Source organism: Schistocerca nitens, chromosome 6 (assembly GCF_023898315.1).
Source record: "Schistocerca nitens isolate TAMUIC-IGC-003100 chromosome 6, iqSchNite1.1, whole genome shotgun sequence".
Lineage (NCBI taxonomy): Eukaryota > Metazoa > Arthropoda > Insecta > Orthoptera > Acrididae > Schistocerca > Schistocerca nitens.
In genome coordinates, this window is record NC_064619.1 from 209207659 (window position 1) to 209219118 (window position 11460).

Sequence of the window (11460 nt, forward strand, 5' to 3'; positions counted from 1 at the left end):
ACGGTCGCAGGTTCGAATCCTGCCTCGGGCATGGATGTGTGTGATGTCCTTAGGTTAGTTAGGTTTAAGTAGTTCTGAGCTCTAGGGGACTGATGACCTCAGAAGTTAAGTCCCATAGTGCTCAGAGCCATTTGAACCAGCCAAGAAGGGAGAAGGTGAAACCCAGCTCTGGCACGTAGCCTACTCCTCTGGAATAGCATCCAGGGGCAGTCAAGCTTAATGTCTCCATCCGACGGTCTGATCACCGTCAACAGTGATGCATGCCCTCACTTCCTGAGACACTGTGAAGAGCTTTGGAATTTAACCCAGGACATTGGTTCGAAGTCTGGTGATTCATAAACTGTACGCCACCCGCCTTCCCTCCTCACTCCCTCTTCTGGAAAGGCAAAGGGAAAGCTTCATACAGCGCACGGCGTACCCAGACAGTTACCCATCCAAATACTGACTACACACTACATTGCTTAACTTCGGTGATCTAAGGAGAATCATTGCATTCAACGAGGCAAAGTCGTTGGCTAAAGCGGAACGTGTCTTTTTTTTTTTCTAACGTTCGTTATGAGAATGGTCTTTGTTGAAGTTATCGTTGAGAAGTCTATGAACGAACTGAGGCGGTAGATTATGAATTGCTAGATCTCGGAGAAGCACAATAGTTGCCAAGAAGTGAGGGAACCGGAGAAATTCGCGATAATGAGAAGGCACTTCGCATACAAATGTATAGCTCCCTTCTGAACTGCCACCATCACCTTCGAAAAACACATCATTAATCAATTTATTTGCAAAGCTTAGTTGAATGGCATCTTAAGCGCAGGGCTTGATAGCGACAACTTTCCCAAATGCATCAAAACGATCTTGCGCTTTGCTGAAAATGGTCTTTAGCGGTCAGAATGCCAACTTTTGAATACTAGTATCGGTTGGCGACTGGGAAGATCTCACAGGTGGCTTTTGGCGAGATCCAGATTTCCCAGCCGTAGCATGTATTTGAGAGGTTGCCGGGCGTTCTTAAGGTTTGTCAGTGGATTGAGTGTCGACTTCATATCCGAAATTGTCCCTATGAACAAATGTTCGCCCACTGAATGTGCCTCTTTCCGGTAGAACAATCAAACTAAAACTAAACTCCGTCCGAACAGGCCATGAAGGCCCAACGGTACCGACCGGCCGCCGTGTCATCCTCAGCCCACAGGCATCACTGGATGCGGATATGGAGGGGCATGTGGTCAGCACACCGCTCTCCCAGCCGTTGTCAGTTTTCGTGACCGGAGCTACTACTTCTCAGTGAAGTAGCTCCTCAGTTTGCCTCAACAGGGCTGAGTGCACCCCGCTTGCCAACAGTGCTGGACACACCGGATGGTCACCCATCCAAGTGCTAGCCCAGCCCGGCAGCGCTTAACTTCGGTGATCTGACGGGAACCAGTGTTACCACTGCGGCAAGGCCGTTGGCTCGAAGAACAATTATCTTTAATAAATTTATTAATTTCTTCAAAATATACGTTACATTCGTATCCATTCATTTTTCGAGTTTCGTACCTCAGTCAGGAAAAATGGAACTATTATGGGATCACTTTGTTATCCGTCCGTCTGTCCTTCTCTGTCCGACTCTTAAAAAAACTTTTTTCTCAGGAACAGGTGGATGTATCAAGTTGAAATTTACGTCACATATTAAGAACTACAGTCCCTTGGTGGTGTAAAACATTTAAGTTTTTAAGGCAATGCAGTCAAAAGATACGGCTATTTGTCATGTATTTTAATACTCGCAAACTCACTCAGCAAAACCCTTAGGGCCGAGCGATGTGACGCAGTGGTTGGAACACTGGACTCGCATTCTGGAGGACGACGCTTCAAATCCGCTTCCGGCCATCCAGATTTAGGTTTTCTGTGATTTGCCTACATCGCTGCACGCAAATGCCGGTATGATTCCTTTGCAAGGGAACGGCCGATTTCATTCCCCGTCCTTGAAACATCCCGAGTCTGTGCTCTATCTCTAACAAACTCGATGTCGAGGGGACGTTAACCTCTAATCTTCCCTCCTACCTCCCTTCCTTCAAAACATGTAGAGTATTTCCCGTTGACCTAGAACCATTGTTTTGCCAAGAAGCTAGATTTCAAAGTACAATTAAAGGAAAAATCCTACAATTGTTACTTCGAAACTATATCACAGGAAAGAAACATTTTTTGTCATTTTTTTATTCGACTGCCTTTTTATCCATCTGTTAAGACCTCTTTTTCTCAGTAAAACGTCCACGTATTAAGTTAAGACTTATGTTGCATACCAATGTTTGTGGTCCCTTGGCGGGGTGAAAGATTGCAGCTTCTAAGTCAATGCAATCAAAAGATATGGCCATTTATGTCACATATTTTGATACTTGCAAGCTCACTCATCGAAACCTATAGAGTGCTTCCCGTTGACCCAGAATCCAGAAATTTCCCGTGAAATGAGGTTTCACAGAAAAGGAAAAATCCGAAGATCGCTAATTTGTAATTGTATCACACGAAAAACATATTTTTTGTGTCGTTTGTTATCCGACTCTCTGTCTGTCCTTCTGTTAAAGATCCTTTTTTCTCAGGAATGGGCAGACGTATATTTCACCTGTATCGATATCGACAGCAGGTAAAAATCGTCGAGATTCGCGATTCCCGGGATGGATGAACTGTCTGTACACATTATTAAGTTTGTACGGAAACAGCGGTGACCGAGTCCTACTCGGACTAATCCGGATTTTTATTACCTAGGTTCTGTTCATTCTGGAATTGATTATGTTTTTCAGTGTCCACGAACAGCCAATATAGCCATTCGTTTTGAGCAGCGTTGGGACTCAATGTCTCGGAGAGCCATGTGGGAATCCTGTGACCATCATTCCTCTAGTTCGTAGGGTATCAGAATTTCACAATATTCTTACTGCACATGGATCAAAATTGTATGGTTTTACAGGAACTAGTGGATGGGAGTTACAGATTTATAATGAGCGGTTCAGGAACCAATAACTGAGTTTCAGATGCGGGAGTGATTCATCTAAACATTTAATTTTCTGGGAAACAATAAAAAGTTGTATTAAACATAGTAGGTGAAGAAATTTTAGAAAACATATTTGCAGTTGTATCATTCGGCTTTGTTGTGTATGGCCCTCTCCCCCAGGAACACCACCCACTAGGACTGTTGACATTTTTAAACATATCGTGAATCCATATATCGGTGTTTAATGAAAAATCGTTATCGGCCCTCGATATATTGAAAACGAATCAATACATCAACAAAGAAAATATTGACTTACTGGGCTACAAAAATATGGGCTGCACACTGTAAATGTACTGCTAGTTTTAGATCTGTATTTTTAAGCTGATTTATCATTAGATATTCTGTACATTAACAAGCTAGCTACCTGCTTATCCCCCTTAGAGCAAGAACTGGAAGGAAAGCCACCCCCATTCACGCTTGGCGATAACAACTTTGCTAGAGATGGTAACTATATGTAAGTGGCACAATAAAAGGTGTGCTATGGGCCTGTCGTTCCGTTTCGTCACACATCGGATTTGTCTCGAACACTTCATGCCGACTTACCTGTTTTTTTTTTTTTTTTTTTTTTTTTTTTTTTTTTTTTTTTTTTTTTTGCAAACGCCAGCGACCTAGCAGCTGTAGTGTCAAAACCGCATGGTGAAGTTAAACGTTGCAGTTTCTGTTGGTAGCACTGAGCGCCCATTACGATTTGCTATCAAACATACAGTTCGGCTTTAGAAGTCGTTTAACAACTGAAAATGCTGTATTCTCTTTTCTCTGTGAGGTACTGGATGGGTTAAGCAAAAGGTTTCGAGCGCTGGATACATTTTTTGATTTAACTAAGGCCTTTGACTGTGTTGATCACAAAATATTGCTCCAGAAGTTGGATCGTTACGGAACACGGGAAGCAGCTCAAACTTGGTTCACCTCTTATCGTAGCAACAGACAGCAAAAGGTCATTATTCACAATGATGAGAATGGCTGTGATGTGGGGTCTGAGTGGGGTACGGTCAAGTGGGGGGGGGGGGGGGGGGGCAGGGTTCAATATTGGGGCCACTCCTGTTCATTATTTATATAAATGATATGATATGCCCTCTAGTATTACGGGTAACTCTAAAATATTTCTGTTTGCTGATGACACTAGCTTGGTAGTAGAGAACGTTGTATGCAACATTGGCTCGGTTTCAAATAGTGCAGTTAATGACCGAAGTTCATGGCTTGTAGAAAATAAACTAACGCTAAATCACAGTTTCTAATACACAATTCAACAAAACCTGAGGTTTCAATTTCACAGAATGGGCATCTGATTAGTGAAACTCGACAGTTCAAGCTTCTAGGTATTCAGATAGATAGTAAACTGTCGCGGAAAGCCCACGTTCGAGATCTTGTTCAAAGACTTAATGCTACCATTTTTATTATTCGAACGGTATCTGAAGTGAGTGATGGTTCGACACGAAAATTAGTCTACTTTGCTTATTTTCATTCGCTTATGTCGTATGGTATTGTACTTTGGGGTTAATCATCCCATTCTAAAAGGATATTTTTGGCTCAGAAACGGGCAGTTCGGGCAGTAAGAGGTGTAAGTGCACAAACCTCTTGTCGACCCCTGTTCACGAGTCTGGGTATTCTGACGTTGGCCTCTCAGTATATACATTCCTTATTCTCATTTCTTGTTAACAATATTACTTTATTCCCAAGAACAGGCCGCTTTAATCCAGTTAATACTCGTCAGAAATCAAACCTGCATTTGGATCGGACTTCCTTAACTCTTGTACAGAGAGGAGTGCAGTATACTGCTGCATCCATTTTCAATAAGCTACCACTCGAATTCAAAAACCGTAGCAGTAATCCACGCGCTTTCAAATCGAAACTGAAGATTTTCCTCATGGGTCACTCCTATTCTGTCGAGTAGTTCCTTGAAAAATTAAGCTAATTCTTGCAGTATTGTTGATTGCGTTTACTTAAACTTATGGCTTGACTTTTTTCGGGTTCATAAACATTTTATTTTTATCTGTTATTACTTTTATGTTATAATTTCATGTACTGACACGTTCCATGACCTTGGAGATTTGCTCCTCAATTTGGTCCTACGGAATTTGACGTGCAAATAAAATAAAAAAATAAATATCCCTTCACACATCTTCACCCAACGCAAATTCCAATCTTGTTGTTTAGATTATGGTCATCTTTTTCAGCAATTGTTTTTTAAGGATTTCGATGTGAAGAAATAGCACTCTAGCATTTTTCTAGTATTTTTTAAAGCAACTGGTGTGCTGTTTCTCCACATCGGAAATCTTGTTACTCCATTCACACCGCCCCCCCCCCCCCCCCCCAGTGCAATCGGACTTCTTCCTTTACCACCTATACTTGCTTCATACGGCCAAAGGACCTCAAAAAGTAGTAATACTCCTTCACACAGTGAAAGTAAAATTATATTCTACTACAATTTCAAAAGGACACTTTCATATATTTACCGAAAATTGCGAAAAAAATAATATACAATAAAAATATCGGCGCTCTATATAGCGATTTTGATATCGATGTACCGATATATGGGGGAGAAAAATAGTGCCCTTTTATATCGTTATATTTTGTAAAAAATATCGATATTTCATAAACAGCCCAACCTATCACATTAGAATTGTGCAAGTGGCCTACACGGCGAAGCCACAGGTGTCACACCTGCAGACGACAACCAGATTTCACACGTACGCCAGCTCAAGAGGCTGCATCGTGAGCACCAACAGAGGTCGCTTGCTACGCAGACCAAATTGCTTCTTTGGGGTCACGTGGCCACAAATAGATCCATCTGTATCCCAGCACCGTTGGAGTCATTAGGCCAGCGGCAAGCTATGCCACGTCAGTTCTTTCCTTCGAGGCCTCTGGGACAGGCGCCGTTCACAGTAGTAATACATTGATCAGAGCTCTCGTTAGGGAAATCGTCAGAATCTCCTACGCCGTGCTGGCACCAGTCATCGCCACAATGTGGACCGCAAGTCAGTACTTCAGGCATGCCAGGAAGTCGCTTCTACACTGGAGACTGCAGTGGACCTTGGTACTGGCCATGACCATTACTGTGTGAAAACTTTTCAACTCCATAGTGAACTCAGATTTAACTATGACATTTATTCTGGCCATCTTCCCAGTTACAGACTTTTATCGGTAAAATAATCACCTAAACTTTACCATGAACTATTCTCGAAAACCTCATACCAAGAAGGAGCTGTTTATGTATTTCTTAATAAATTTGTTTTGCGCTGTTCAAGTGAGATGGGCAGTGTTCTCATGCCTACACTGGCATGGAGCATATCAACTGATGAAAGGTGTTTTTTAAGTGACCGCAGTTTTATACGCATTTGCTAGACCCCAGGTAGAGAGTATTTTCTCTTACGTGACTTCTCCATCATGAATGCGTTGATACTGACTTTCCTTTCCAACATGTCTAACCTGTCGGCCGTTACTGCCCAGGTCCTCCTGCTGTTCCAGAATTTGCACATGCCAGGTGATGGTCGGGAAGTTGGTTGCCATCGACAAGCCGACTCCTGAACTCTCCAACCGCCTGGCACGCATCGATTCCCTGGTGAAAGGAGTCCAGATAGCGCCTCCTCCATTCCAGCTGTTCTACAAAAAGCTCCAGCCATGGACAACTACCTGGCCAGGATGGAGCAACATTGTTTGCTCCTTGTCATCGCAGGTTACATTCGGCAGTGTGCATTCTTTTTGGCATATGAATGCCCTGAAATGTACTAGTTACTACAGCAGCTCAACCCAGGCCCTCCCACACGACCATTTGAAGTCATCCCTCTCAGAAAATTTCAGTTCTCAAGTGCACATCGTGGATGCCTGTGTGGATAGTCAGGTTGCAGGATCTGGTTAGAGACTGTAGGTTCCAGTGTGCAAACCCTAAATGTAAACAATCGTATGCAGCATCCCTAGCCTGGGACATGATTGTCATCCACTTGCTGGATGAAGGACTTCACAATGACCTCATCATGCTCAAGGATTCAACGTTAGACACATGCCTCCCCATCATTAGGGTCTTCAGCCTCTCAGATCCTCAGCGGGGTTGCAGAACCTCTCCCAGTTGTTTTCTACCTGCCCGACTCGGCAATTCCTGCCCCATTCTCCGCCCTCAAGCAAAAACCGAGTCGCCTGCTATGGGCAAAACTCCTGCTGCTACTCCCTTGGAGCAGCTGCTTCAAAAATATCAGTAATACTATCACTGTCGAGCCAAATGGAATGTTTAGATGAGGTGCCCATGCTTACATTCGAGATTACTTGCATGTCCAGGCTGTGCTCCCCATTTCCGACAGACTCTTGACACTTGCAATGTACGTCCATGTCATCCCTTTGGGAAACGGTCGAAGCAAAGTGGAGCCCAGGCGGAGGTAAGTCTCCCAGTAAACAATTGTCACTGAAGAAACTGTATCAATCTGAAAAACGTTTCACAGTGCCAGTGCCAGTGCTACAGATATTTTTCAGTGGTACATAGAAAATGTGTTCTGGGATGTGCCCAGAATGGCCAACTATTTAGACGACATTACTGTCGCAGCTAAATATACTCCAGACTTAGCAGCCATCCTAGACACCTTATTTTCTGTACTCCAGCAGGCAGAACTCAAGTGCAACACAGACAAATGCTGTTTTTTGTACCACAGGTCGAATATTTGGGACATGTCTTAAGTGTGCCTCAGGGATATGGCTCATGCCGCATTACATCCAAGCTGTCCAGAAAATTCTGACCCCTAAAGACATTAAACAGCTCACTGACTACAGGAAATTCATCCTCCACGCAGCAGCCATAGCAGAACCCCTCCATCAGTTACTGTGGAAAAATGTCAAATGGAATTGGACTCTTGCGTGTGACAAGTGTTTCCAGGCTCTAGCACAAGCTCTGGCCGTCCAGCATGCCATACAGCCTATGATCTGTCCATGTCATTGATTGTGGCAGCTGACGCATCAGTGCTTGGGTGCAATCCTGTCTCATGAAGCTGATAAGGGGGAACGCCCTATAACGTTCATCTCCAAAACATTAACGCAGGTGCAATGCGGCTACAGCCAGATAGAGGAGGAGGACCTGGCTATTGTTTTTGTCCCGAAGAAGTTCCATGACTACTTGTGCAGCTGACTACTTGTGCAGCAGATAGCTTTATCTCGTAATTGATCATAAACCTCTTTTTCCATTGTTCAAGGCTGACTTGAATATTCCAAACAGGACGACACAGCATCTCCAGCAGTGGGTGTTTTTTCGTCTGGATATTACTACAACATCAAGTATCATTCCACAGCTCAACATGCAAACCCTAATATCCTTTCCCAACTTCCACTGGGACAAAACCAGAATTCGACTTCATATCAGAGGTCTGGTTCCACATGGATACTACAGCAGAAGAAGCAATGACCACCATCCCTTCTGACGTGGCAGTCATTGCCCACTGAACCTCTGTGTACTCCATCTAGAGGACCACAGTTGTCCAGGAGATTGCAAACAACTATACCACCTGGAAATATGAGTACAGACCTTCTAGTATCGAACTATCCACTCTTAAATACATCCTATTACTACAAGCGAATAATGATTGCACTCGTGTAATAGTCCCACACGCCCTCAGGCGACGCATTTTGTCTTTCACGAGGAACGTCATTCTAGTCAAATGGTTCAAATAGCTCTATGGGACTTAACATCTCAGGTCATCAGTCCCCTATACTTAGAACTACTTAAACCTAACTAACCTGAGGACATCACACACATACATGCCCGGGGCAGGATTCGAACCTGCGACCGTAGCAGCAGTGGGGTTCCAGACTGAAGCGCGTAGTACCGCTCGGCCACAGCGGCAGGCATCATTCTAGTCGAGCTACCACTTAGGCAATAAGTATGTTGGCGGAGGGTTAACACCGACACTGCTAATATGGTTGCAGTATGCAACACCTGTCACACTAAACAGGCAGCGCCAGCCTGGCGATATTTCCGCTGGACAGATTTAGATTTTACGAACTCTTTTATGGGATATTCCTGGTTAATTGTTACTGACGCAACCAGAGGGTTACGCTATGTGTCGTGGATGTAGTCGACGTCCTCCGCTCAAAGAATTCAAACACTGGCTCGTATTGCTTTCACCAAAGGGCTTCCAGAAGCCATGGTCAACGATGATGACTCCTCGTTCATATCCTTTGAAATTTCCACTTTCTGTTCCAACTATGGCATACGACACCCTTCCATCCAGTGACCAACATGCTGACAGAAATGTTTGTCTGCACCTCGAAATTGCAATTAACAGAGCAGCCATACCACCATAATGCTCTGGACGGACTGCTGGTGCGGTTCCTAGCCCCCTATCGCTCCACCGCACTAGACGAAATTAGCCCTACTGAGAAACTGTAGGGTAGGCAACAACGTTTGCAACTCGTCACCTTTCATCTGACCAAACCACACATCCCTTCTCGGCAGTCACTCTCGCACATGATATCTGGGCGCTTGTCGCCTCCGATGGCCACCAATACTGGGGTCACACGTCTGTTGTGTCAGTCCATGTTAGAAGTGAAACTTAAAGACGGCTCCACCTGCTGCGAAAGTATCAACCAGGTACACCGCCATAGCGCACCAGGCTCTCAAATTTTTATACTATTTGTTTCAGAGTTGGACACCCCTCCTGTTTCCTGCCACCACCTCAACAGGTCACGTAGCTTCCAGATTCAAACGAGGCCAGCCCTCTTCTTCCACCTCGGACATAAGTGCCTGTATCTACTGACATCGACAACAGCCGTTCAGGTGCGCTGGTTCCTCGAGCTGCTGAAAGAGAGGCGAACCATTCTGAAGCTTAGAGATGTGCCACATCCGCTCATCATTCGGGGGAGGAATGCTGTGTATGGGCCTCTATCAGCCATCCCTCTCATACCAGCGTCATTCGAGTAGTCTACACAGTGAAGCTACTGGGGCCACCCATGCACACGAAAGCCAGAAGTCCTCACCTGCCTGCCAGAGCCACACACGGCAGTGCGAGTATCACATGAGGTCGTTAGTCCTGCAAAGCTGCCTGCTTCCGTGGGGTCACATGGCCACAGATACACCGTTGAAAAAACTCAGGGGAATACTTGTATCAACGTGCGGTATGTTTAATTTATTTTGATACAGGCGGTACCTGTTGTGTCATTGCATGGCATGAGATCTTCGCTTTGAGTCTAGGCTACAACTGAAATCATTCGTCATCTATTGGTTGTGTTATGCATTACAGTGCCAGGTTACTCCTCCAAAGGAAGTGAGTACCGGTGCCACAGTGTTTCCTAGTGAGGTACACAGATTGCAGTTGTCATTTATGGACTTTGTATTTATCCAAGCACATGCGATGCGGCATCTTAATGCAGTACAAGTTGCAAGGCGGTCTGTTTGATCCAAAATGGTTAGACCTTCGTCAGTGTTGCTGCAGATGCCAGAATCTCTCATGTGTCATCCTTAGGTTGTGGATACGCTATAGGGAGATAGGTCAGTACACAAGGCGAGTTGAACAAATTCACCGACGTACTACAAACCCACGGGAAGGCCATCTGTGCGTTGTGGCGTCGTACAGATACCGCCAGAGAACTGCAAGAGGATTTCAGAAGGACCACTGGAGCCTCTTTGTCCGATTAGACTGTAACGAACAGTTTACAAAGAACCATACAACCCAGACATCCAGTTCGAGTATCGCACTTGACACGACAACATCTTGCAGTTTTTCCTCAGTTCTGCCGTTCCCATATTACTTGATAAATTCGTCACTGGCGAAACGTGTTATTAACAGACGAGTCTGGATATCCTCTGACGCAAGATGATGGCCGTCTTCATATGTGGAGACATGTGGTGTACCAACCTGCCAAATTTTGTACAGGAAATTGACCGATTTCCAAGGATCATCGGTGTTTTTGTCACGATAAAGGCTTCAGTGCTGGCAGCCATACACGCCTTGTCGTTGTCCATATTCGCCTTATTGCAGGGCAGTACATCGAACGGATTCTGGTGGACAATGTGGTGGCTGCCACATTCGGTAGCAGCCAAAAATTTGAATAATATAATTTTGGGTATTAGGCAATACCACTATAAAACATTTATTTTTTAAATATACATTTAGGTGGTAAGAAATTAGGAGGGCAGCTGTTCTTAGGGTTGTTAAACTTAGAGAATTAGAAGCACGTACCATGAAACAATTGCGTTTTTTGCCATTTTTACGCAGCCTTACCAGAAATAAGCAAGCCATTGATGGTGGGAGTAGGAGATTGTTTATGTTAATTGTTGATTATTAGAGGCATCTACCATTATCCTTTTAAAAAAGTTGTATAGTTAAAATTATAGAGTAAAACCTGTCACTCGTGCGTTATTTCTGATAACATGATAATTCTACTGTTTCTTGGAAACTTTGTATGTTGGTAACTGTGAAACATCCCCTTAGAAAAATGTATAAATGACAGTGCTGGATTTTCAAACAGCTGAGCAA

General features: G+C 44.2%; 1 pseudogene; it reads right to left on the bottom strand.

The window, feature by feature from the left end:
• Window positions 1-1320: 1320 nt before the first annotated feature.
• LOC126263798 (5S ribosomal RNA) lies at window positions 1321-1438 on the bottom strand (annotated as a pseudogene).
• Window positions 1439-11460: the final 10022 nt, after the last annotated feature.